General features: G+C 33.0%; 1 protein-coding gene across 3 annotated transcripts in view; it reads right to left on the reverse strand.

Moving 5' to 3' along the window:
* LOC128236732 (suppressor of lurcher protein 1-like) overlaps positions 1 to 26385 on the reverse strand; it is a 378099-nt gene that overhangs the window by 301932 nt on the left and 49782 nt on the right. For all 3 annotated transcript variants that reach the window (XM_052951808.1, XM_052951807.1, XM_052951810.1), the window contains exon 2: positions 11863 to 11906. The gene's annotated coding sequence lies outside the window, so the exon portion shown is untranslated. The remainder of the gene's footprint in view (positions 1 to 11862; positions 11907 to 26385) is intronic.

Below are 26385 nucleotides of genomic sequence, written 5' to 3' on the forward strand. Positions count from 1 at the left end.
TAGCTTTTCATAAATACTTATGACAATGAAAGATTTTTCATTTTTGTTCATTTATTTTACGTAGAACGATTCTAACCAATGCACCAAAATACAACACCAAATAAGTTAGACGATATACAAAAAAACGCTGTAGGCCGTGGAAGCGCACTCTATTTTCTATTGATCTCCAAAAGTGAACTATAAGAAAAAAGGAGAACGTGTAAGTAGTACGCGTTTGTAATTTGCTTACTTAAACAGTCCTGAGATATAAACGCCTGACGTACAAGACCTTTTAACATTAAATGAAGATTATGTGGGATTGCAAGGACGGATCAAAAACACGACATTACATAGGTACTTCACTGATATTCTTTTTCATCTTTTACTTGGATTACAATACACAGAGTAGAAGGGGCAGACATATTCTGTTCGTAAATATAAGGATGCTAAAAATCTGCACTTTATGTAAATAAGCATGACGGTGCAAGCCTGAATGTGTTTGTTTGTTTTTTAAATTTTATTTTCAACTTCCGTTGTTAAGAGAAACGATTTGATACGTAGACAGGGTTCCTAACTCAGGCGTTCGTGGTTACCGAATACTAAACAAGAGGTGCCAATTATAAACTTCGTCAATAAGTACTTAGTGTTTTAGAAGTTAAAAAAGTTCTTAGTCTAGGTAACTTAAGCCTCAATATGCCCTTCTACGTGTGACAGAGTCTTTAATATTATTAAAAAATCTGCTTTCAAAATACAGTACAGTGTTTAAATGTTCTCTTTGTATACACTTTACCTTTGACAAAGGAAAACAAATCACAAGAAGTATAATCGAAATGAAAATAAAACTTTTTCCAAATATGCTGTCATTAATATTAAATTGGTTCCAACAGAAATAATATTTAACATCTGAATAATTGATTGTTAAGTCATTGTTGAGTCATGGAATGGTTAACACTTAACTAATACCATCCATTTTAATTCTTTAAAATACTCCCACGACGAGACATTACGTAGTGTTTTGAATTGATATACAAAATATGTATGAAGACCTGTATCAGACTATTAACCACTATGTTTAGACGTTTGACAATCTTCAGAGTTTTGTGATAACATGAACATGAAATGCGGAACTATATAGTATAAATGCATTGTGTTGTTTGTAGAGTTTTGTGATGTGTTCCATGTTTGTAATTTTTTGTTTTTGTGTTCTATGTCTTTGACGTTTACTCTGTGCCATTAAACGGGGTTTATATTCAAACTGTTGGCGACACATATTTGAAAATAAAACAAAATAAAATATATTGTCAACATCAATGTGTATGTTAAACAGTAAGTACAATTCAATAACATTATGAAAATTTAAGACCATTTACAATCTTATATAATAAATAGGAATTTAATTTACATCAAACGAACGTTGTTAAGTGTTTAATATGGCGGAATAACAAGTTATTATTAATCTTTTGCTATTAAGAATTTAATTAGTTAGATTTAAATTCAATCAAGTAAATCGAATGTCACGTCAGTGCTGAACACCATGCGTATCACATAAAACTCTTGTTTGAAGTCCGTAATCATTGCCGTGAATATTTAATGCCAGAAACTTATTTTCCTGCCTAACAGACATACTCATTGGAAATGCGTATAATACCTCTCGGGCAAATACTGAACATTGTCTCATTTGGGACACTACGAAGCAATTTTAACTTCTTGGCGTCATGACCATGTCAATTGTTTGTGTGTTGTATTTTTGTTTGCTTCAATTAGCAATCAGCAATTATCAAAATTGTTTCTTGAAACTCCTTTAAGGGGTTTAGTTTACTTAAGTATTTTAATGCCTTTGGGAACCAAAAACTGTACTCTTTCTGAAAATCCACAGAGTCCAGCTAATTTAACAACTGTTGTTTTTTGTCGTTTTCCAATGAATAAGCTATAATTATCAACTACAAATAAACCTGAAATTCCGAGGCTATTCTCGTTAATATTTAATCGCTGCCTACAAAAATAGCATTTGAAACCTGAATAATTAATGGTTCAAGGAAAGCCATCGAGGTTTTTATTATAAGTCAACAATACCAATGATTACCATTTCTAACAACGTACTTCATAGTAAAGCATTTCACTAATGCAAACAAATTGAATGTAAAATGCGTCTTATTTATTCAAATTTGTAATTGATCTATGAAATTTTCATGATCATCATTATCGGGTTACAAATTAAATGACAAGAATAAACATTATACATGAAGCTTTAACAGTTTGAAAAAATGTTCATTTCCATTTCAACTGTAATCGCACGTGGAATGACCTAATGCAATTATTTCAGGCATAATATCTATACTTATGTGAACAAATACAGAAACAAGCTCAGTTGCCAAATGTTTAAACATAACCCCGTTTAATGGCACAGGGTAAACGCCAAAGACATAGAACACAAAAACAAAAAAAATAAAGTAAAATGTAAATTTACTGGGGGTTTAATCCAGTGTATGTGTACAACCTCACTCTTATTTGGTCTCAGGTCTAGTTTGAAATATCATGTACCATTTTTGTATATTCAGTTCTGCACATAAACACATTTCAAATGATACATGCATTGTATCTGGCACTGACATGTTTGAGAATCGAATACATGAATCCTCTCAAAATAGTTTTTAACAACATTGGCCTGCAACTGTAAACCAGACAACGAGTAGTTTCCGATGTAGAAAAAACATCCGACCGGGAAGCGTCTCCAAGAACAGCAAGCTTGTTTTCCTTGACCCGTTTCATGTTGCTATCATTAGTACGTGTTTTAGCATTTGGTTGGCTTGTAATTATGTGATTTATGTGAAATGTTTCCCGGTAAAATTGTAGTGATATCAGGGCTTGTTAGAAATGTTTACTAGTAGAAACCAGCGATTCATATTGAGGCTATGAGGAGAAAACATGCCGTCAAATATTAAACGTAAACCTATTTTTATTTGATGTATATTTTGTTTTAATTTTAAAAGCTTTACATGTTAAAGAATTTAGTTTCTAATGCTATATTTACTGTTGCGTTCTACAAGGTTCAATCAAAGTTTTACAATTGCAAATGACTCTGATTTAATAGTTTTATATTAAAAATTGATTAAACGCGCAAATTGTTGGTGATTGCTCATACTTCTTTCAGATTATTTAAATTTTAAGATACAGTTTACAATTTGGAGATTGCGATTCGATAAACAAATTCGAAAGATATCTTAGTTGGTAGCGCCTCTAGTTCATACTCAGTGTATAAGTATTTCTAGCACCACACTCGACACATTTTTGTTCAGGTCAAATAATATCATACGAAACATTTGTATTTAACGCGCTCTTACATGGGTTCAAAGCACATTTTCAGTAAAGAGAGGGTTCTACTGCTATTTGTGAAAATATACTGTTTATATTAGCAGGATGTTCGAAGTGTTTTAAAGAGCATTACCTGTTATAAACGGTAGGTATTACACTGATTCTGGTACTTTCTAAGAATCTGTTTATATATCCAGATTTTTAGATTTGCAAAGATACATAATAAAAATACATCAAAATTGTTGTTTAAAATACCACATACGTGTACATAACTAATGTTTGTAAGCATTGTCAACATTGAAAACAATCCAGCGGGTCTGTCAAATCAAAAAAATAAATATTACAAGTCAATCAAACTCCCGTCTTTGCTTTGAAATAAAAGCTAACAAATGATAATGATGCGTGTCTGATTTGTTTTGTACGTTGTATGCATGTCGTATAGTGAATCTTATACTCTAACAATGAGCATTCAAACAAAGCCATCGTAAAGCGTTGTCGACCGTGCTTGTTTCTGTAGTTTTAATTGTGTTATTAACACTTACTTGTTTGGAAATTGACTTATAACAAAAAGAAACACCCATATACGCAAGAAAGCATGTACGTAATCACGAACAGACGCACGCATAATCACACGAACACGCGCGCACACACTTACACAAAAACAATAACAAAACAAGAACAACATAAGCATAGAATCTGTCTAACCTTTAAATGTCTGTAAATTCCAACATTAAGCGCAGCACATGAGCCTGAAATCAACAAGACACATTGGGATATTTCATAGAACTGTTTTACAATGAAGCATTTATGAAAATAGTCCCATGTATCGCTATAAATAATAAATATGCTAAATTATCATAAAAAGACTAACGGCGAATGAATTATTAATATGCCACTTACATTTAATTTGCATGTAAGAATAAATTATTTGCTGATGATGTAAAATGCTTTTGCTTAGCTCTGGGGAAATGTGCCTATTCATTATTAAATTAACGATTTAAATACAAAGACCAATGTTTTTATACGAGGGGTATCCAATTTGTATTGCAACGGAGGATCGTGTTTTAATTAATATCTGAGACGGAAACAAGTTATAATCTTGTAAACATGCATCGGTAATGTATTTTAGATATTGAAATATTAAGATCATGTTAAAACGTGGTATAGTAATAATCTAACCACGTTTGTTGGACTTAAAAAAATGTGTCAATTCAAACAAGGTCGACAGCTCTCTTCAACAATTCATTGTATTTTCATGGCAATAAGATGGTATAAAATAGTTTAAAGAACAGAACACGAACATTCAGTCCGTCTTCGACCTGTTGTTGTGTGTTTACAAACATAAAGAGGTTGATACCAATAGTTCCATTGTAGAAATAAAAACTGAAACATGGTAAACGTAACAGATGACGATGAAACTTTCGTCTTTGGCTAGATTTGATTCTTTTTTTTTTGACAGTTAAAAGGTTACTAAACAAGACTGGTGAAAGGTATTGGCGCTGTGATAACACTGTCCCCTGTCATACTCATAGATGTCTTTCTTTTTGTTAAATTTCGTGCCAAATGATTGAATGAAACTGTAGATAAAACGTTGCTTTGTCGGCATGTTTTTGACAGTTTTCTTAAGTTACAATACCATCGTGTCAGCTGCATAACATACTTTATTCCCCGCGTATTTAAAATTTAAAATACGCGCATATTCTAAGCTGTGATGATTAAACAATTTGCATAATTAGGACATTGGTTTTTTGATATCTACCATATGTAAGCACATCTCTAAGACATTTTGGCCGTTTTCAAGACAATCTGAAAGTGAATCAAACGCATTAAATAACACTTGATATTTCTCATCGTGTTCCGAAGTGTAGGCTAACTAAAGGAATACAAATTAAACCACAAATAAAGTTTACCCACAGAACAACATGACATGTTTTCCCATCTGGGCAATCTGTCTTAAAAAAAGACAACATCAGAGATAAAACACTATTCAACCGTTACTAATGAACAGAGAGTGGTAACTTGGGCTTGTCATGGCTTTTTTGGGTACTTCATTTCATTAAGTGCAAGTTCCAGCCGCTGACGATTTACAATCATTCAAATTACTCCTGGGAGTGTATTTCAACACACTATCATGTTCCTTAAAAATACATTACTTCACGGATACACTAATGACATACGAACAAAACCCAAAACAGGGTGTTAACAAAGTAATTGGGTATACAAGAGGTATCTTGGTGTCTATATATAGACATGGTATAAATAAGGTTCCTTGGTTTAAACAACGTTACTAGATATCAACAAGTTCATGGGATATCAATAAGGTTACTGTGTATAAACATGGCTACAGGGTACAACCATGGTTCATTAATAAAAACATTACTTATCGGTATATAAAACGTGACAGGATATAAACAATCTTTCTTGGTATAAAATGATATAACTGGACTTAAACAAGGTAATTCAATAAAAAGCAATGTTATTTAGTATAAAAACGGCTACTGGACATAAACAAAGGTACGTTGAATAAACAATGTCACTTGGTTTAAACAATATTACTTCGTATAAACAAGGTCAATGGGCTAAAACAAGGTCACTGGGTTTAATCGCGAGAAATGCAAATGCCTGCATACTGTATTAGTTTAAAAGTATTATGACCAGGAACATAAGCATGAACTACATTAATTGCAGCAGGACAGTGCAGTCATTTTAACTAATACAACAAAGCATCCCGTCATAGAAATAAACGACCTATGCCATGCATGTGATCATCAAATCGGAACACCTCTGACGTCATCAAACAATAATTATCTCGGAAATAAAACGGATCTTTTAGAAAAGTCCACCATGGCGGCGCCCATATTGAAAACGTTTTTTGTGTGTTTTCAGCAACTATGGGACATATTTAATACTTTGGGGAAGTGAGAATTAAGCTGATTTTTTTTAAAATACAATTTTCAGTCTCTCTTAAGCAAAATTTAGACGCAAATCAAAATAAATCATTTCAGTCCATTGTTTTCGTTATCGATTGGTGATCGTAGTTTCAGTTTGTTTCAGCATCCGGGTTTTCCTTTTCCAGAAACGATCCAGTTATTCCTTTTTCTCTGGGAACCGTTTCAATAAAACATATTAAAGGCAACCATTTTGTTGCATATGACTGCTCGGAGACACACGTAATGTTACGGCTAATAAATATACGATAAATGTTCTTATGATATATAAATTGAAACACAGATTACGCCAAAAATAGTTAATCGATTTTTGATTAAACGGGTTTCTATGGCTTATGGTTCAAAAAAGTTAAGCCAAGTATATATCAAATCCGATAAATTTACTGGAGATTATTGTATAAAAAGCGCATTGCACAAATATAGTTGTCTAAAACATGATATTTTTTAGTATTTATTAAAAAATCAACCATGGACTCATCCATTAGAAATAGTGTCCGTTATCACAACAAACAACTTTTTATTATCAAATGTGTACGTTTTTCTTAAACAAATGTTGTATAAGGCACACAAAGTGCATTACGTCTTTATGTATGATCGCGTGCTTCTTCATCATTTGAATATGTTGTTGCGGATAGCAGACAGATGCAAATAGAATCTGTCAAGTATAATTTCAAATATGCATTTAAAATTGAAGACGGTTTAAAACCTGCATAAAATGATAATAAATGTGCATAGCATGCATAATGTAGACTGATGAAATTCCAAGGAAATTCAAACTTGAACTCCAATACTGCCATTCGCTATTGCACGTGATATAACTGGCTGCATTTCTTCCGAGTAAAACGTTGATTATAACTTTCCTTTGTTAGTTTTTGAAAAATATACCTTTTAGGCCGATTCTTCAGAGGGGATTTTAACTTTAAAAACAATTGTATCGTTGCTTTAATGCTAAGTCGGGAATAAAAGTGGTACAACAAACGACCGTTCTCTGTTACATAAGCAGCCATATCATTTAGTTAATAACTACAGCATCGTATTTAATACTCGTTATTTTTCCCCTTCAAATAGTATCCGGTTCTCCTTTTCAGATTGACCATTTTGTTGTCACAGATAATTATTCCTAAATTTCTTAGAAGGAAATAGTGATCACTGATTTCCGTGTAACGAAGACATTTGCCTTGGAAATTGATTTATTATTGTTTCCTAGAGCAAACAGGATATTACAATTGTCAACGGAGCAAAGTTATCGGGAGTAGCCAGCTAATAGTAATAACTGTAAAAAACACTGCTATTGCTGTGATATCTCTTTTCCAGCATCTCATCAAACGTGTATGATCACATTTTGTCCTTAACAAAGGTATTCTACTATACTGCTACTGTTGAATGTCTCAGGAAACCAATTTTTTTTAAAATGTCTTATTTTATTATAAACACCAACTAGTAATAAGAGTGTTTGTATCAAGTACGTGAATAATACAATATTTTAGTTCCTTTGTTCTTAAACAGTAGATAAAGCATATTTTCTTTAACCCGTTGCGGGCAGCAGAAACTATCATATGTTTATGCATTTGGTTGGCTTGTAACTGTGTGATTTACGTGAAATGTTTTCCCAGTAGCATTTGAGAAATCTCAAAGCGTATTTTAAGCCTTGCTTAGATATGCGACATAAAGCGTAATGTACACCTGACTTATAGTGTAATTTACGCTCTGCATAGGAACTCGATATTATGTGTTTTCTAGCCATGTATACAAAGTCGGTATATAGCGTTATGTAGCCATGCATTTGTATAGCGTAATTTATGTTCGCATAGAGAGCCGATATATAGCGTAGTGTATGTCCTGCATAGATAGTCGATATATAGAGTAATGTATGTCCTGCACAGATAGTCGATATATAGCGTAATGTATGCCCTGCATAGAGATTCGATATATAGCGTAATGTATGTCCTGGACAGATAGTCGATATATAGCGTAATGTATGTCCTGCATAGGGAGTCGATATATAGCGTAATGTATGTCCTGGACAGATAGTCGATATAGCGTAATGTATGCCCTGCATAGAGATTCGATATATAGCGTAATGTATGTCCTGGACAGATAGTCGATATATAGCGTAATGTATGCCCTGCATAGAGAGTCGATATATATCCTAATGTATGTCCTGCATAGATAGTCGATATATAGCGTAATCTTTGTCCTGCATAGATAGTCGATATAAAACGTAATGTATGTCCTGCATAGAGAGCCGACATAAAGCGTAATGTATGTCCTGCACAGAGAGTCGATATAAAGCGTAATGTATGTCCTGCATAGATAGTCGATATAAAGCGTAATGTATGTCCTGCATAGAGTGTCGATATATAGCGTAATGTACGTTCTGCATAGATAGTCGATATATAGCGTAATTCATGTCCTGCATAGAGGTCCGATATATACCGTAATGTATGTCCTGCATAGAGAGTCGATATATAGCCTAATGTATGTCCTGCATAGATAGTCGATATATAGCGTTATGTTTGTCCTGCATAGATAGTCGATATAAAACGTAATGTATGTCCTGCATAGAGAGCCGACATAAAGCGTAATGTATGTCCTGCACAGACAGTCGATATAAAGCGTAATGTATGTCCTGCATAGATAGTCAATATAAAGCGTAATGTATGTCCTGCATAGAGTGTCGATATATAGCGTAATGTATGTTCTGCATAGATAGTCGATATACAGCGTAATTTATGTCCTGCATAGAGATCCGATATATACCGTAATGTATGTCCTGCATAGAAAGTCCATATATACCGTAATGTATGTCCTGCATAGAAAGTCCATATATACCGTAATGTATGTCCTGCATAGAAAGTCCATATATACCGTAATGTATGTCCTGCATAGAAAGTCCATATATAGCGTAATTTATGTCCTGCATAGAGAGCCGATATATAGCGTAGTGTATATCCTGCCTAGAGAGTCGATATATAGAGTAATGTATGTTCTGCATAGATTGTCGATATAAAGCGTAATGTATGTTCTGCATAGAGAGCCGACATAAAGCTTAATGTATGTCCTGCATAGAGAGTCGATATATAGCGTAATGCATGTTTTGCATAGAGTGTCGATATAAAGCGTAATGTATGTCCTGCATAGACAGCCGATATAAAACGTAATGTATGTCCTGCATAGAGTGTCGATACATACCGTAATGTATGTCCTGTATAGAAAGTCCATATACACCGTAATGTATGTCCTGCATAGAAAGTCCATATATAGCGTAATGTATGTCCTGCATAGGAAGTCGATATATAGCGTAGTGTATGTCCTGGCTAGAGAGTCGATATATAGCGTTATATATGTCCTACATAGGGAGTCGATATAAACCGTAATTTATGTCCTGCATAGAGAGCCGATATATAGGGTAATGTATGTCCTGCATAGGGAGTCGATATATAGCGTAATTTATGTTCTGAATATGGAGTCGATAAATACCGTAATGTTTATCCTGCATAGAGAGCCGATATATAGCGTAATGTATGTCCTGCATAGGGAGTCCATATAAAATGTAATGTATGTCCTGCACAGAGAGTCCATATGTAGCGTAATGTATGTCCTGCATAGAGAGTCGATATATAGCATAATGTATGTTCTGCATAGAGAGCCGATATATACCGTAATGTATGTCCTGCATAGAGAACCGATATATACCGTAATGTATGTCCTGCATAGAGAGTTGATATATAGCGTAATGTATGTCCTGCCTAGAGATTCGATATATAGCGTTATGTATGTCCTGCATAGGAAGTCGATAACTACCGTAATATATATCCTGCATAGAGAGTCGATATATAGTCTAATGTATGACCTGCATAGGGAGTCGATATATAGCGTAATGTAATGTCCTGCATAGGGAGTCGATAAATACCGTAATGTATGCCCTGCATAGAGAGTCGATATATAGCGAAATGTATGTCCTGCATAGAGACTCGATATATGGCGAATTCATGTCCGGTATAGAGAGCCGATATATAGCGTAATATATGTCCTGCATAGAGAATCTATATATAGCGTAATGTATGTCCTGCATAGAGAATCGATATATAGCGTAATGTATGTCCTGCATAGAGAATCTATATATAGCGTAATGTATGTCCTGCATAGAGAATCTATGTATAGCGTAATGTATGTCCTGCATAGGGAGTCAATATAAAGCGTAATGTATGTCCTGCATATGGACTCGATATACACCGTAATGTATGTCCTGCATAGGCAGTCGATATATACCGTAATGTATGTCCTTCATAGGGAGTCGATATATACCGAATTCATGTCCGGTATAGAGAGTCGATATTTAGCGTTTTTCAAATAATGGTAAATTATTTTTACAATGCTTTAGAAATAGAATAACAATACTGTTATTTGTTATAACAGTATATTTTAACTATCTACTACACAATGTGGATATTGCACGGGTGATCATGTTAATGAACTTGTTAATTGTATACATCTGATAGATTTCAAAAGATAATCTGTTTGTCATGCATGCGAAGGTCTATTTTGAGTTGTAATTCTGTATAAAATAAAAACATTTGTATTGAGCAGTTATTCAATTTTTGTTGTTTAATGTCAACTGATATCTATATTTGTGTTTATATGTTTGTGTATAAATAAATCAATTTGAACTATTTAATATTGCTATCCTTCGCATGATTATTGAAATATGAGACAACAAAAATCAATCTATGTACCCTTAAGAATTAATTACGTTTGTAACACAGCTAGTTGCACAAGTCGAGGAACATTGTTACTGTCAATTTAGGTTTTGTTATATAACTATTAAAACACTTATGATTCTTATTTGTTTATTATCTATGTCCCATCTATCAAATTAATGAATTCGTTGGTTATGCATATTGTTTTATGTATTAGTGAGACAATGCAATAATCTACTCTTTAAGTGATAACTCTAAATGGCCCTGAGCCAATGAAAAAATACACAGGACATCGCAGCAATAAACAAGGGATGCACAGCAGGAAATTATCGTGCCAAACATTCCTTAAACTTGGCCTTTATAATGTTTTATGAACACCGGTTCTTATCGTATGATCATCGTTTCTTGCGAATATTATTGGAAATTAATTTAACAGAATAACTAGGATCGTTTTAATAACCATGTGCCTTCAGTATCTGACTATTATAATAATTAAGTTCGTTTGAGCGTAGTCTCTCACGTAATGTAGAGCAAGCTTATTACCCTTGATATGTCTTGTTTGACGAGAATATTTATCTGTTTAAGCATCTGGATGGCTTGTAATTATGTGATTTATATCAGCATTGAAATATCTGCAATGCACATTGTAAGAAACATATCTGGCTTGGGTTCGAAAATGAAAATTTTTCACAATAATTTTAACAATGCAATCGAAATTCAACAGACAATGCATGTATAAAAAACCTATGGCGCTCTTGATAAGTGTTAACGAAGTTCAAAAGCCCACAAGGCAAAATACAGGACTTAACCTTTATAGCTATACAAACTTCAGCTTGTTGTATGAATTGTTGCAAGGTTGTGCATTAGCGGCATTGCAAAATGACTTGTTACATTGCAAAACAAAACATGGGTAAATTTCTTACCTCGATTGTTCCGTAATTCCAAGGTTCTGGCTTAGCACAACTATCTGAAATAAAACAGGAATATGATTGAGACAGTATTGATATCCTATATTGAAATGTATATAGAGAGAATGCCTTATACTTCCATGAATTATAAATTAGCTCAATGATCACATAAATAAACGTACGGCAATTTATTTTAAAACGCCAATAACTGGCTCTTGGCATATTTGTAAAATTAATTTGTGATAATGGTATGTCCTTGGAAAATGTGATATGATATTCAATAAAACTGTTTGTATAAGTAGGCCATAAAATATCAGTAGGTGGGACATTGCTGAATGTTTTGTTTTCATTATAGACGGGTCTTATATCATTTTTACAAATTTAAAACAGTCGAAATTTAGTCTTGTCTACATTCACGAGTCTTTTCCGTGCAAGACACTGCAAAACAAGAATCTCATTTACATAACATGACATCATAACATTTTTAACAAGTTTTTTTCTGATATAAGCATGAACAACTTATAATCAATTACACAATATTTCAAACATGCATGCATGTAATTGGGATATAGGCATACATAATTAATACAACCATAGAATGCAAACAAAAAGAGGATTTGACCTAAGAATGTTTTATCCAATAAGTAATTCATTACATAGACATATTAATTGCAGAGTGTCTTTCTTTAGTTGCTAGTTTGTGTAGTAAGTGTTATTTAGTAGCAGTATTACGCATGTTTACAAATTTGACCATATTCGGTCTTCTCAGATACAACAAAGGAATACATTTTCCCATAAATGCTGGACAAATAAGAACAAAATGAAATTCGTCTCTTATGTCATTTTTACGACAAATTATGCACTTTCGATCACTTTTTGCAATATTCGTATATCGTATTTTTTTCTATGAATAATTAACGTGAAGAATATCTAAGTTTACATAACTCCTGTAGATGTCTACCATTACCTATAACTAACAACTATCAAAACATATCAAAATTTGGTTTTAGTGCATTAAACAGTGATAATGCAGTCGACGCTCCATCCCCCTATTGCCACAAAGTAAAGGTACTTTAATCTGAGTATAAATTGTTTGATAAAATACAGAAAAAGAAAAACAAACGCAGTGAAAAGAATTCTCAGTTGGCAATAACAAAATTAGGGTCGGTGTAAAAAATGGGGAGTTCGATTACTGAAAACCAACTTTTTGATGCATCTGTTATTTTCTTAAAAATGTCAAAAGCCAACTTGTCTGCTGTGAAATAGAAATTGGCAAAGCAAATCAGGTACTCTGCATACGATGAATAGCAAATATATTAAGATCAATGGCATATCATCTGTCTCTTATAAATATGCAGTCGTAAATTATGCTTTGTCATGACGTTTATGTTCACTTCATTCCAATTCTTTATCTAAATATTCTTCTGGCAGTTTAAATTTCTAGTTCCGTGTAATTGATGTAAATAACGGTGTAGGCACGCATTTGAATGTCAAGGCAATATAATAACCGGCTTAATAACATTCGTTATGTCACTGATGGATGAAATATTAACTGAACAGGACACTTAATGTCTTTCGTGCTATTCGATCAAGCAGAGAAATGAATATGTTCTGTTCTGCTCATTAGCTTAATTGATCATCTTACACCAGTAAAACCTTCATCTGTTGTGTTATTCTTCATTTTGGATCAAACTTCTTAATTACCTATCACATAACGAACGCGTTAAGAATTCTAAAAACAAATCTGCTGGAATTTTCATTCAAGAAAGCCAATATCCTATCCTCGCAGACACATTAATTAAAAATGAACATTAAATTTTCCAGGGAAACACAAGATACTCGAAGAATGTCGTATTTGGGGCAATACAAAACAATTTAGTCTATTTTATTGGCGTCAAAAGCAAGGCAAATATCTTATGTGGTATGTGTAGTAATTAATCAATAAGTTATAATTATTTACTTGAAAATACTACAAGAAATACAATTGGAATCATCTGAAGGCAATTTTCTTGCTTTATTTGAGTGGTAATTCAATCGGTGTTATGATTTGAGATTATCATATAGTTTTTATCACATGCTGTAACTTGTTTACGGCTTGTATAACCATCACGTATTTTGCTGTATTCTGTTTTATAACATATTAATATAAAGCAATCAATGCTTAATTGGTAATATTCCAGCAATGTATACGTTTATTTCACATTTTGATTTCATAGACACATTCTTAAACGTATTTAACATTTTGTATTTATAATATGCAATACTAATTATTAAATCAGATATATATTATTTTTTTTCATTTGAATAACGGACAAACTATAATGAATGTAGCGCAGGATCTCGCTTTGCTTTATGAGATTGTGGAATTCGGCTCATCATCAGTGCAACTAAAACAGGGAGAGTTGTGTTTGTTTTGAGGGGATTTACCGACAAAATTAATGTTTTATAAGGAATATGACACACGTCATCATAAAATTAAACAGTTGTAATAAAGAAGAAAATACGCTAAAAAAACTCGGATGGATTAAAGATCACATATATCCAGTACATTCTTAAGAATGAGGGAGGAGTATACTTTCGATGTATAACGCATATTAAATGTGCATTTATTCAAATAAACTAATCAAAACTTATTGCGTATTGTGTAAGGCCAATACAATGCATAACTGTATAGTTTTGATTTCACTGCCCCCCCCCCCCCCCCCCCACCGCCGCCAAACAATTAATAAAATAAGATAGGGTAGGTAGATCGGGATTTTTTCTCTTCTTAATTTTGTCTGAAAATCTTCGTCAAATTTTAAGCCGGAGTCTGAGTTAATGTTAACCAGAGCGCTCTAAAGAAATGCAGAATAATATAGTTACGCGTATTTCCGAAGCCAGAATCTACCGAAAAATGTTAAAAAAAGGAGAAAAGGAGCTTTCAGAAGTCGGGCCAGGAATAGAGTAATCCGGTAATAAAGTAGGTCCGAAACCCGGACACAATTATTATTATTTGTAACATAATACAAACATCTAGAAACCAGCCAACATACTTGATTATGCTGTACGGAGTTTAGAGATCGGTATGCAAGGAATAAAGAGTTGTTACAGTTGCGTGCTACTGGTAATTAGTGACTCAAACATAACGTATTTACTGTAGTAGGGAACTGATATGCATTGTTGTTACGTAAAATATGACGTGTGAAATGCCAAGTACACATTTTTTATTGTTGACAATTTAAGATAGTCAAATTCCTGCTATTTCAAAGAGCGTCTATTCCGCATCAGTCGTGTTATTTTGATAGATCACAAAGTAGAGTTATTTTATATAATATATATAAAAACATTGCGGAGCTTAAATACTCGTTCTTCAAAATGTATTGATGATTAAAACATGTTTTATTTTCTCTCAGATAATAACAACGATGTTTACGCCGTAGCTAGGTTACGTTGACAGTGTTGTATTTCCTCTGGCTTTTAACAAACGGTCTACAAAAACAAAGAGCGCAATCTTCATATCTTAATTATCTTCTGCTCATAAATATATTGCCTTAAGCAAATTATGTGCAGTTAAAGAAGGACACATTATAAAAGTTGATTTCCAGGCAAGGTTACATGCACTAAGAAACTTTCTCTTAAAAGGAAAGGCAACACAGACAAGACAACGATTTCGTGAGAATTTGAATTGTCAATGTGTAACCCTCATCAGTGATTTGCCGTTTGTTTCATCACGATCTCCAATATCACAATCTATCATCAACTATTTTTATTCAGCATTACCTCTTCCATTATTATTATTTAACATACAATTTTCTTAAATTCATCAAAAGACAGATGAAATGTCTCTTTTAAATAAACTTCATCCAAAAATTAAATGATATATTTGAATCAAAGTCTCAAAATCTTTATATTCCATTTGCTTGTATAAACCGTACCAGGTATTGTCTTGGTGAAAGCGTAAATAATTAGTTTTAAATAATGTTGATTTTTATACACAGCTTTTCTATTGTAGGCATGACAAGGTCGATGTATCTATGTAGTTTGATACATAAATCACCAGTATTTTCAACAAAAAAAGACCAGCAAGTTTGCAGGACATCAGCAAAACGACCCCTTGTCCAAAGCGAGAACGGTCGAATCATCCATACTTGACTGGACACGGTGATTAACTAAATATTCTATAAATTTCACAGCTCTTATTGATTATAAAATGTACTCGTTTATTTCGGCAAAAATAAGTTTCCATTTTGTATTTGATGTTGTGATTTATTGATAGTCAATATGCCCAAGAAAGAAATAATTATACGTTAAACTTTTGAATTTGTCTTTAACAACATGGTATATTTGTATTTTTAACTCGTACTTGTTTTAGGTAAGATAGTATCATTAAAAATATGTCATTATCTAATTGGTTTGGACAGACAAAGACATTAAAATGTCAGAAACGATATATGCCAGTGTTGTTATAACATTTGAAAGGCACTTCAAGACTACAATATGGCACTGACAACATTTATGAAGCATCTACTTATTAATAATTGTACCAATTTTGAAATAGAAAGTACGGAAGTTACCCAAGTAGGAATTACAAATAAACAGAACAAAGAACACAGCCAACACCAATATAAGACGTAAAGCGTTAACCCTTGTTCAGAGGCGCAAGGTTTAAGACCTTTTATTGACTCGTTAACAGATTTTATTTTTATCAGCGGTATTTCAAACTTGGGAGATAGTCAGTTATTTTATTTACTTTTATCAATAAATAGCGACCTGAAACTGGTGGTAGAAACTCGATTAAACATAATTTGGTAAACTGAAAGCCTAAAATGATTCAATTTTTAATAGGGTTACCAATGATTTTCGGCAAGATAGAGCACTTTTTTCATTTTTTTTTTAAAAGAGAAAATAAACTTTTTGTGATGTTTTTGCATTGAAACAATCATTATTTTTACATTAACCCAAATTTATTTGTATCAATGCCGGGCCTTATGAAATGTTAACAAGTCCCTATAAAGCCACAAGTCTCTTCATATAAGCATCGCTGAAGTAACTACTGTTAAAAGTTTTTATTTTTAAACTAAGTAGAACTATATTACCCTTATTTCAATACAAATATTAGTTTCACCGTTACTAAAATAAGTTGTTATGAAATAAGCATTATACCTATAAGTGGTACCTTTTAAAATAACGGACTAATAAAGCCGACACACAATTTGTCTTATTGCTCAAAAGTTTGCATCGAATAGAGCATTAATGGAAATATAAGTAGTAGTAACGCTTGTTTCATTTCCATAACTAGTTCTTCTTAAACACCAACTATTCCAACGATTGATAATATTTTTACCGCGATCTACTACTGCTGCATTGTACATTCCTATCGAAATTCTGAATATGTAGTAATATTGGACCAAAATATACAGTTTCCGCAACAAAATCCAGTATTTGTTAGCTGTAAGTGTATGTATTTATGGCTCAAACCTTGAGCTTTGACATTGTGGAATGCAGCAATGACTAGGTAAACCATGTTGGGTTCGCCGTCTACGGGCGGATGATACCAAATTACTCCCTACAGGATTAGCGAAGGTACACAATATTGCAAATTGTTTCTTCCAAGGTGAAATATTCGTTGCCGTACAGCAGATTTTGTTTTTTGTTGCACATACTAGGATAGAACGTTGAAGATGACGGGTTGATTTATATCTCGGACACCGGATAACGTAGAGTCGTTGTATGTGGAAACAAAGGTTAATTCCACGATTTTCTCATGTTTGACCAAATGACGCTCTCAATCACCCATAGTGTTTAATATGCAAACATTGGTTTTACAATATTGATATGGACATGATGAGGATGCACTGCAGACGACAGACAACGACATTAAATGGCTTACTGTGAGCGCTCGTGCTCATACGAAGTAGAAAACAAGAATGAGTGAGATGATGAAATTGACTCGAAGTAAAACAAATATGTGACTTAGAGGTTTTTCTAAATTCATCTGTGAAGTAAATCATTGAGCTGTTTTTAAATTAATTCAAACATCGTTCTGCCGTTATTACTGGAACTGTAGAGCTATTTTCATTTAAAAAAACTCATACTTCAAACTTAATAAAACTGTTTCAGTGCTCTTGATATTCAATTAGAGGACGAAATTGTCTCTCGCGAGATTAGAAATGTCCCTCAGGCAAAATCTCCTGTTCTTTATATTCATTTGCTCGTGTCTATCAGATCGCGTTCGATTTTAAAGGTAATACATGTATCATTTTAGTTTCTTAAGTTTTAAACTATTTAAACTGAGTTTTAACAATTACATTTTTATCAACTGTATTGTTCAATTTGTATGGTTCAAAACACGTTTGAACAACACAAAAGGACGACTCTAACTGCTGTATATCACAATATATCGATCGAGTTATTACACTTGTAAAACGTTATACAATTAAAAAGGGAATTTATTGAACAAGCATGTGGACACGATAAAACCACTTTGAACGTTTTTGAAAACGTCTTTTCTGTTGTACTACTTTAAATTAAGCGTCTCATTTCTTATTTAAGATGTAAATGTTTCCAAGAAAGAAAATACCGTTGCGTTTAAAACGGTTGACACATTTAGCAACAAAGTGCTGTTCTGGTTTGTTTTATTGAAACCACTTAAACTGGTACGGAAAGACAACGGCACTTAAATAAGAAAAAGTATATCAGTCGATATTTTCGAATTTGTAAAGGTAGACGATAATATTTAAATGGCGAAAGGTATATGTCTGTTTGCTTTCATAAAAACCATATTTCAGCAACTATGATCTGACAACATTTATGATCTACCTGGGCATACTCCATTTTGATAAATGCTATCAAAAATGCATTAGAAACATAGGAAAATCCCCATTATCCAAAAAGGACAACGGTTTTAACCTCGCATGACTTGAACAATAATTTTGCAAATTATATTATAAACCTAATAAACAACAACCTACAACCCCCATGTTATATCACAATACAAATACCATCAACTACAACTATACAAAAACACTTCAATGTACGGACTCTACATGAGCTGATAAAGTCAATGTTTTGTCCTAATTTCTAAAGCTGACCTTATATTTTTCTGTGTAACATAACACAGTTCAAGTTGCAGTATTAAAGCATAATTAAAATGTAAGACGGACATCAGTTTAAATCAAATAGACGATGCGATTTTATCGGTTATGTAGGCGGGATTCACCCTTCAATAACTACAGGACAGGTTTGATTATGTATTGTTTAAAAACAAAGCAAATACCACAAACGCCAGCAACACTTACAACTGTCAGTTCTCTCAAATCAATTTACGGAGTCTGCTCAATAATACAGATGACTCATTTTTAATATTGTGACAGACACGAAGAAGACATTGTAGCTGGCTTATTTTGTACGCTAATTATTGAAAGAAATTGGTTGTTGAAAAATTAAAAACAAACGCACAAAAACATTCATTCAATGAAAGAGGGGGAAGCTCTTTATGCAGTATAATAGGCTCATTTGAATTATGAGACTCTACTATGTCCGAAATTATTCAGGGCTACCATTTGTATTGACAAGCAATCATCATAGAGCCAGTTCCTTAACAGCATCATAACGAACTGCCGTTATTGTCATTAAATTCGTTGCAAAGGCTACGCGTGTTATTACAAAGCCAATTAAATCGTCGGAAACCGGCCATCCAGTCTACCAGAAAACAATAAAAACAACTCAATCAATAACAATACGACTCGATCTAAGCCGCTGGTTCATAAACAGAAAGAAAGGCAGTTGTTATTGTCAAGGCATTTATGGCCAATTATATGTCTATGAAATGCACTCTTATGCAGTGATTTATTACCTAATTACGTCTCTCATATCAGGAGTATCTCTGCTATGGTGTGTTTAGGTCATTGAACGTCAGGTTCGATATACAATGCTTTCCTGAAATTAGTCTAGGCTCTTTGTCAGTATTTGAACAAGTGAATTTCTCAAACGTTCAACATACAAAAAATCAAGCTAGTATGTCCTTTGTTGACTTTCAAATGTCGGCAAAAATAAACAAAGTCTATGGGATAACCACATGCTATGTTGTTTTCGTTTAAGACAATACCATGCTTAAGTTTAATAAAAAAAAAACGTTTCGTTTAAGAGTCAATAAAAGGAAAACATATCAATGATTTTTTTTCGAACGATATTTCATTTATGCTTGCCTGTCCAATTTTAAACGAACGATTTTACAGATCATTGAGTCGTCATTCATATTTACTTTTGGTGATAATGGGGTGAACTTATTTTGCGAGAGTTCACTGAATCAAACAATTTGTTTTTATTATATTTTAAATTACTGAATTGATATAAAATAACATCCTTCCTAGTGTTTTTTTCTAGATGAGCGGACCAAATGGTATACGAACGTAACGTCGTTTCGGAATTGACGTCGTTGAAATTGTGTCCCAGGCCTAATTGACATTTTCACTGTTTGAAACACAGTTTTATACTTCCTATACAATATGTGAATATATGCAATTAGACATAAGAACCTCTACGAATGCAAGTCACCTTGGAGGTAGGTAAGTGGGTCGCGCACGTGACATTCGTCTGTATGTGTCGAACATCCGTGTGCCATTTTCAAAATCCCCCATGCATGTCAAAGGCAAAGGTCAGACACGACCACCTATATGCATACATGAAATATACCAGGGACGTGGTTATTGCAGGCGAAACACCGTACGTATGTGCTAAATAGTTATGCTATGTAATTTTAAAATCCCACTCTGCATGATAAAGTTTTAGCTTGGACAAGACTATCTATACTATATGTACATATATGCAGAAGTCCAATATGATGAACCTATAAGTGCGCCTATAGCCTTAAAGGATGGGACGTGGATCTTGCGCGCATGTGGCTTGTGTCGAGTTATTTCAAAATCGTATCTTCCATGACATAATACAGAAGAAACGACGGACGATCAGAAAAACTGACGTTAAGGACGGACACTGGCATAAAGGACGAACGAACAGACGGTGCGATTTAAATATGCCCCATCTCAAAAAAGGATATTTCAATACATGGAAAGTCAAACCAAATGACATTACTAAAATTAATATTGTCTTTTAACAAAAACACTATTACGTTCCATGACCGGCGTTTAAACGTATTTGAAATGCCGAGTTACGAGTGCATATCAAATACTCAAGATTTGATTAAACCTTAGACTAACTTAAAAAAAACATGTCGTCGTTCAAAACTTAAGCGCTTTATTATTTTCCAGACAAGGTCACTATTTGTCTTATTTAACCTTTGCTGGTCCATTTGCCTTGCATAATCTTAATACAGTTGTTCAGTTATGTACCATTCGCTGGTTTTTCAATTTGAGTAAAATACAATACGTCTATGTTCAAAGTAAAAGAGATGAACGTTTATTAAAATAATTTTAATGTTTGTATTAATGTATTTACGTTACCCTACAATTTTCTAGAGAGACAATTGAATTGACCACTACGGGTTATATCGTGATTATATATGTCAATGCTACCATCTAAATAAAGTGTCGTCATTTGATGAATGATAAACTACGTTTCGAATATTCCCGGTTCTTTTTGTCGTTAACACTTTTTTTCTATTTTTCAAAATATTCAATATAACACGATTTAAACAGAGAAGTTGTTGTATTGGAAATGATTTGTTTTGTTCGGATGTTTATGCAGTAGGATTTTTACAAATTTCTCCGAAAGCTCTTACGCGCGTGCATTCTTTGAAACCGAACCAATGGGTTCTTACAGCATGAACCAACGAAAAAACGAATCAAACTTTAAATGACTATATCATTGTCTCAATGGAGTTTAACCTTACAAAGGTATGGGCACTGCAAATACACAGGACTTGAGTGTCAAATCGCAAAAATCGAGAAAGGACGCAAACAATTTATTAAAAAGTCAGCATAACGTTTTTTAATATTTTAAGCGATTTGTAATCAAAACAGCTTTAATCGAGAGGGTATGCCGTCAATAAAATTCTCAGGTCCTAGTATATTATTATTTTTGTTCATAATTATACTTGTCGGAGAGTACATCAATTTGCATATTTTAGGAGAAGGTGTACGGAAATGCGCTATTCCCACCAAAGGGATGTGAAAAGTGCATTAAAAATGCAGGCGGGTAATAACAAATTATTTAAGTAAAAGGGATTGCTTTATTTATGGTTTGTATGTCAAACACGAAACAATGGAACATAAGTTAACAATTACTGTATATGAACAGTATCGACAGCCTTGTAGTCGAAAATCAACAAGATAAATAAATAACGGATGCAAGACAAGGGCCCAAACCACAATGAACTTGTGACACAAACATATTAACACCACACACAACTAACAGAATACACACTTATCACAATTGCTTTACTGATAAGAGAAAGAGTTACCGCATTGGTACTGTCTGTGAAACAAGAGTTCACTTGAACCCGAGTCTTACTGGGGCTTTAACCAGTTTGCATAATTATCAACAGAGGTACGATGAAGTCATTCAAAGACAACTATTAGACATAGCTGGGTTACAAAATATGTCTTCATTAGGCTAAATTAAATAATGAATGAATCATCGTACAAACTATAAGGAAAAACACAATGAAAATGAAATAAAACAATAAAGATTATATAAAAATGCTGTGAAATATTCTTGGTGATGTACAGACAAATTTACGAGCAGTCTCTTATAAATGAGGCAGAATCGTCAACTGAAACCCGTTCTTAGATATTACTTTTAATCATCAAGAAAACAATGCGCAGCCTCCACTGCTCAACTCAATCGAAAACGGTAGTAAGAACAAAATCATAAAATCGAAAAAAAGCTAGATGAATCTAAGGTCAATTAAAGCTAAAGAAAAACATTTTCATTCCTTTAGAGTTAGAGAAAAACAAAAATGGTACGTTTGTGTTACGTCATTTATGACCCTTTGTCTAAAAATGCACACTCACGACGAACATATGACGGAGACTCTTTACGCTAGTATTTCACTAACTTGCTTACCAATGAAGATGACTTGACATTCTTGTACGGTCTTGTCTCTGTTTTAGTGTTTGAATGCCATTTGTGTCTGTGCAATTAAACAAGATCTTGGTTGAATGTTAGGCTACAAGTCATGGCCTTGTAGCTTATTTAGAGGTATAGGGTAATGTGACAGCCAGACAATGTTAATATTATTTTGAATTGTTTGTTCCGCTGGTAATACTTTTTTTCAATCCCTTAAATAGTCAAATCAGCCAAGGAACGTCTGTGAAATAATTCCTATTCTTCAGACAGACACCACATGTCATAAAATCTCCCTCCCAAGATTGATGAAGCGTTTATTTCTACTTTGTGGCTGTTTGACTTGTACACGTAGTTCGATTCCATAATAAGTTCAACATTTAATCATCTTATTGAATTAAGCGTCTCTATTTGAACATCATATTGAATCATAAGCCTCTCCCTGTACTGACTTTTGAATTTGCTGAACATAAATAGCATGCTCTACTGAAAGTTACATGTTCAGAAGTCTTAAATAACAAAATTAATATTACTTTTCCACAAATCATCAGACGTTTGTGTTTCCTCGTATGTATATTTGTATAATATTATACAACCAGAGATAGTTTACTCCATATTATGTCACAATTTATTTATTTCATGGTTCTTTTTATTACAGCAATAATTTAGTGTCATCATTATCATTACTATCAACATGACCAGTAAACAATGTTGTTACACTTTTTAGTGTAATATATTATAGTTTTCGAACTTCATTGAATTGTTTTCAATATCTTGTGATTGATTTTTCTTATCTCTGAAAAGAGATAGTATTATGTACGTGCTCAATGCATACTGTTTACATACGACTGCCGTATGTCATATTGAAGCAAAAAAAAGGTAGTATGCATTTTGATCACGAACAAATTCAATCGATTTCATAGCATGTATACTCTTACATGAAAATGAATTACACATAAAAATACAGCTGAATTAAAGCGTGTATGATAATGGAAGTCATACTTGAACAAGTCTGTATTTTGTTTTGTTTTAGAGGAAGCTTTATTATTTATCAAAGAGAAAAGTAGTTTATTCGGAAATTACCATTATCCCAGTTTACCTATACTTTATCAAGAAGCACGTTGTAAGTTGCAGAACAAAAGTGCGAACAAATATCACCTCTAGCATGTTCACATGGTTTAATGAACCTTCCACTAAGAGACATATTTGAACGGGTGTAATCCAACATTGACCTTGACAATGACCTGAATTATACAGAGACAAACATCATGACTAGGTATCATATAAATTGAAATGTCGCAGCAAGAGTATAAACAAAAAAATCCTTATTCTTCACAATAGTTATATGAAAAACTACAGAAACAAGTCCAAACGACTCTAGCAATTACCCATATCTTTCATCATAAGAGCTTCAGTAAAAGAATGGTGGTAACGAAAAAATCGACTTGAAGTCATATAAATTTGGTTATAAGTCGCTTTTCTAAATTCAGTTTGGAAGCAATTAAGTGATTTGTTAGTCAATGTCCTAATAACTATGAACGTTGTTATGTCGTTATTACTGTAAATGTTATTCTCATTGAGGAATTCATACTCCAAACTTAATATAACTTGTTCATTGCTCTTAATATCCAATTAAATGACAAATTGTCCTCTCGAGTGATCTAATGTTCCTTAGGCGATGTCTCCTGTACTTTAATTTACATTTGCTCGTGCTAACTGTCACACACGTATTATTGCATTTCAAGTTTGAATTCCATAATTCTTACTCTATTTTGTTCGATTTCTATAGTTCAAAAACCTTTTAATTAAAACGAAAGGTTGACTCTTATTGTTCTTTATCACAACATAAAAATCCCTTTATCACCTTTAAACAAATCTTATTTAATTTAAATAACGTGGAGTAAAGATGTTATCGAATTCACATGTAGACAAGATACAACAATGCTTATTAATAAATGGTTGTTCAAAACATTCTTTGTTCTATTTTTATTCAACAGTATCTTATTTAATAATGTGTACTATAAATTCATCAATATGCCAGGAAATAATAGGGTTACAACGGTTGACAAATTACTCTCCATTTGTTTCTTTGGAAATAAGAATAAACTGGTACGGCTAGACAACGGTATTTAAATATTAGAGCGATCGCAGTCAATCGTTCCGAGTTTGTTAATATAAGCGGCGACATTTTATATCGAATGAGATAAATGATTTGTTTCTGAAGTATAAAATGACAGCATGTATGGGCCACATGGGAATATTGAATTTTGTTTAAGTGTATAAATTATTCAATCAAGCCCATTAGCCTAAACTGATAACAATATCTACTGTGTCAGCCTAGAACGACTTATTTAGATATAGACCTTCCAATAAAAAATGACCTTTGCTTAATGTCACAAAACAAAGGCCAACACTTACAAGCATAAACAGATATCACATGGAAGGCAGCGTACGCGTTATACATTGATACATTCCATACTGGTCATTTCAAAGTTTGTGTCAAGTAACTTTTCCTTACATTCTATATTTTAGTGGAACAGAGCGCACTTCGAGCTGCAGTATTTAAACAGGATGGCGTCATTTCCATCAAAAGAAGAAAGGAAGAAAAAGCCAAAGGAACGTTAAGATTCATCAGTTTTGCAGACGGATTTTAACATATTATGACAGGGTTCCATTATCTATGGGTTGAAAACGAAGCCAATAACATATAAGCCAGTAAATTATTATGCTCACTTACAACTGTCAGTCTTTGCTGAAAATAATCGTCTGAAGTCTGCAAAAAGATTACAGATATGTATAGCAAAAACAATATATTCATTGACATTGTGATAGACATATCAATTTTAGTGCATCCTACATTTGCTTAAGCTTACCTAAGCTTACCAAACCTAGCTTACACTCAGACATCTATTAATAGAAACAAATGTTGACGTATGGCAACCCCATATTCAATAATACCATTTCATGAGATTGCTATTGATCCAAGCACAAAAATCATCGAACTTATCTCGAATGAAAACGTAAATATAATACGAAAACTATGTTATTTAATTCACAAACTTTATGAAAGGTGTCATATAGACACTTACATTTTCTCCAAAAAAGTACAGTTTAGAAACTGAAGCGAATACTGAAAATTTATAACCATGCACGATGTTGAATGTATATATTTTAAGTTTATCTACAATACTAGTGTTCATCGTTGCATTGCATATTATATATAATACATTAACATTTAGAAACATGCTTCACGCGCATACAATTGATTTATTACACGTTATAATTACCTTTGTGAAAACATGTGATATGTTTCAAAATGACAGTGATTTAGTAATGCTGCACACTTAAGAAAATCAAAATGAATTTTGTATTGATTTTATTTCCATTGTTTAAATTTGTTGTACCAGACATGTTGATAAAAAGTACATGTTCGTAATTGTGTTCCTGTCTTCTCCTAATCTTATGGCACTTAAACATGTATATGTTATTGTTTTGTTCAATATTGATGGCTATTGTTTGCAATGACAAGCAGTC

This window comes from Mya arenaria, chromosome 6, assembly GCF_026914265.1.
Source record: "Mya arenaria isolate MELC-2E11 chromosome 6, ASM2691426v1".
NCBI lineage: Eukaryota > Metazoa > Mollusca > Bivalvia > Myida > Myidae > Mya > Mya arenaria.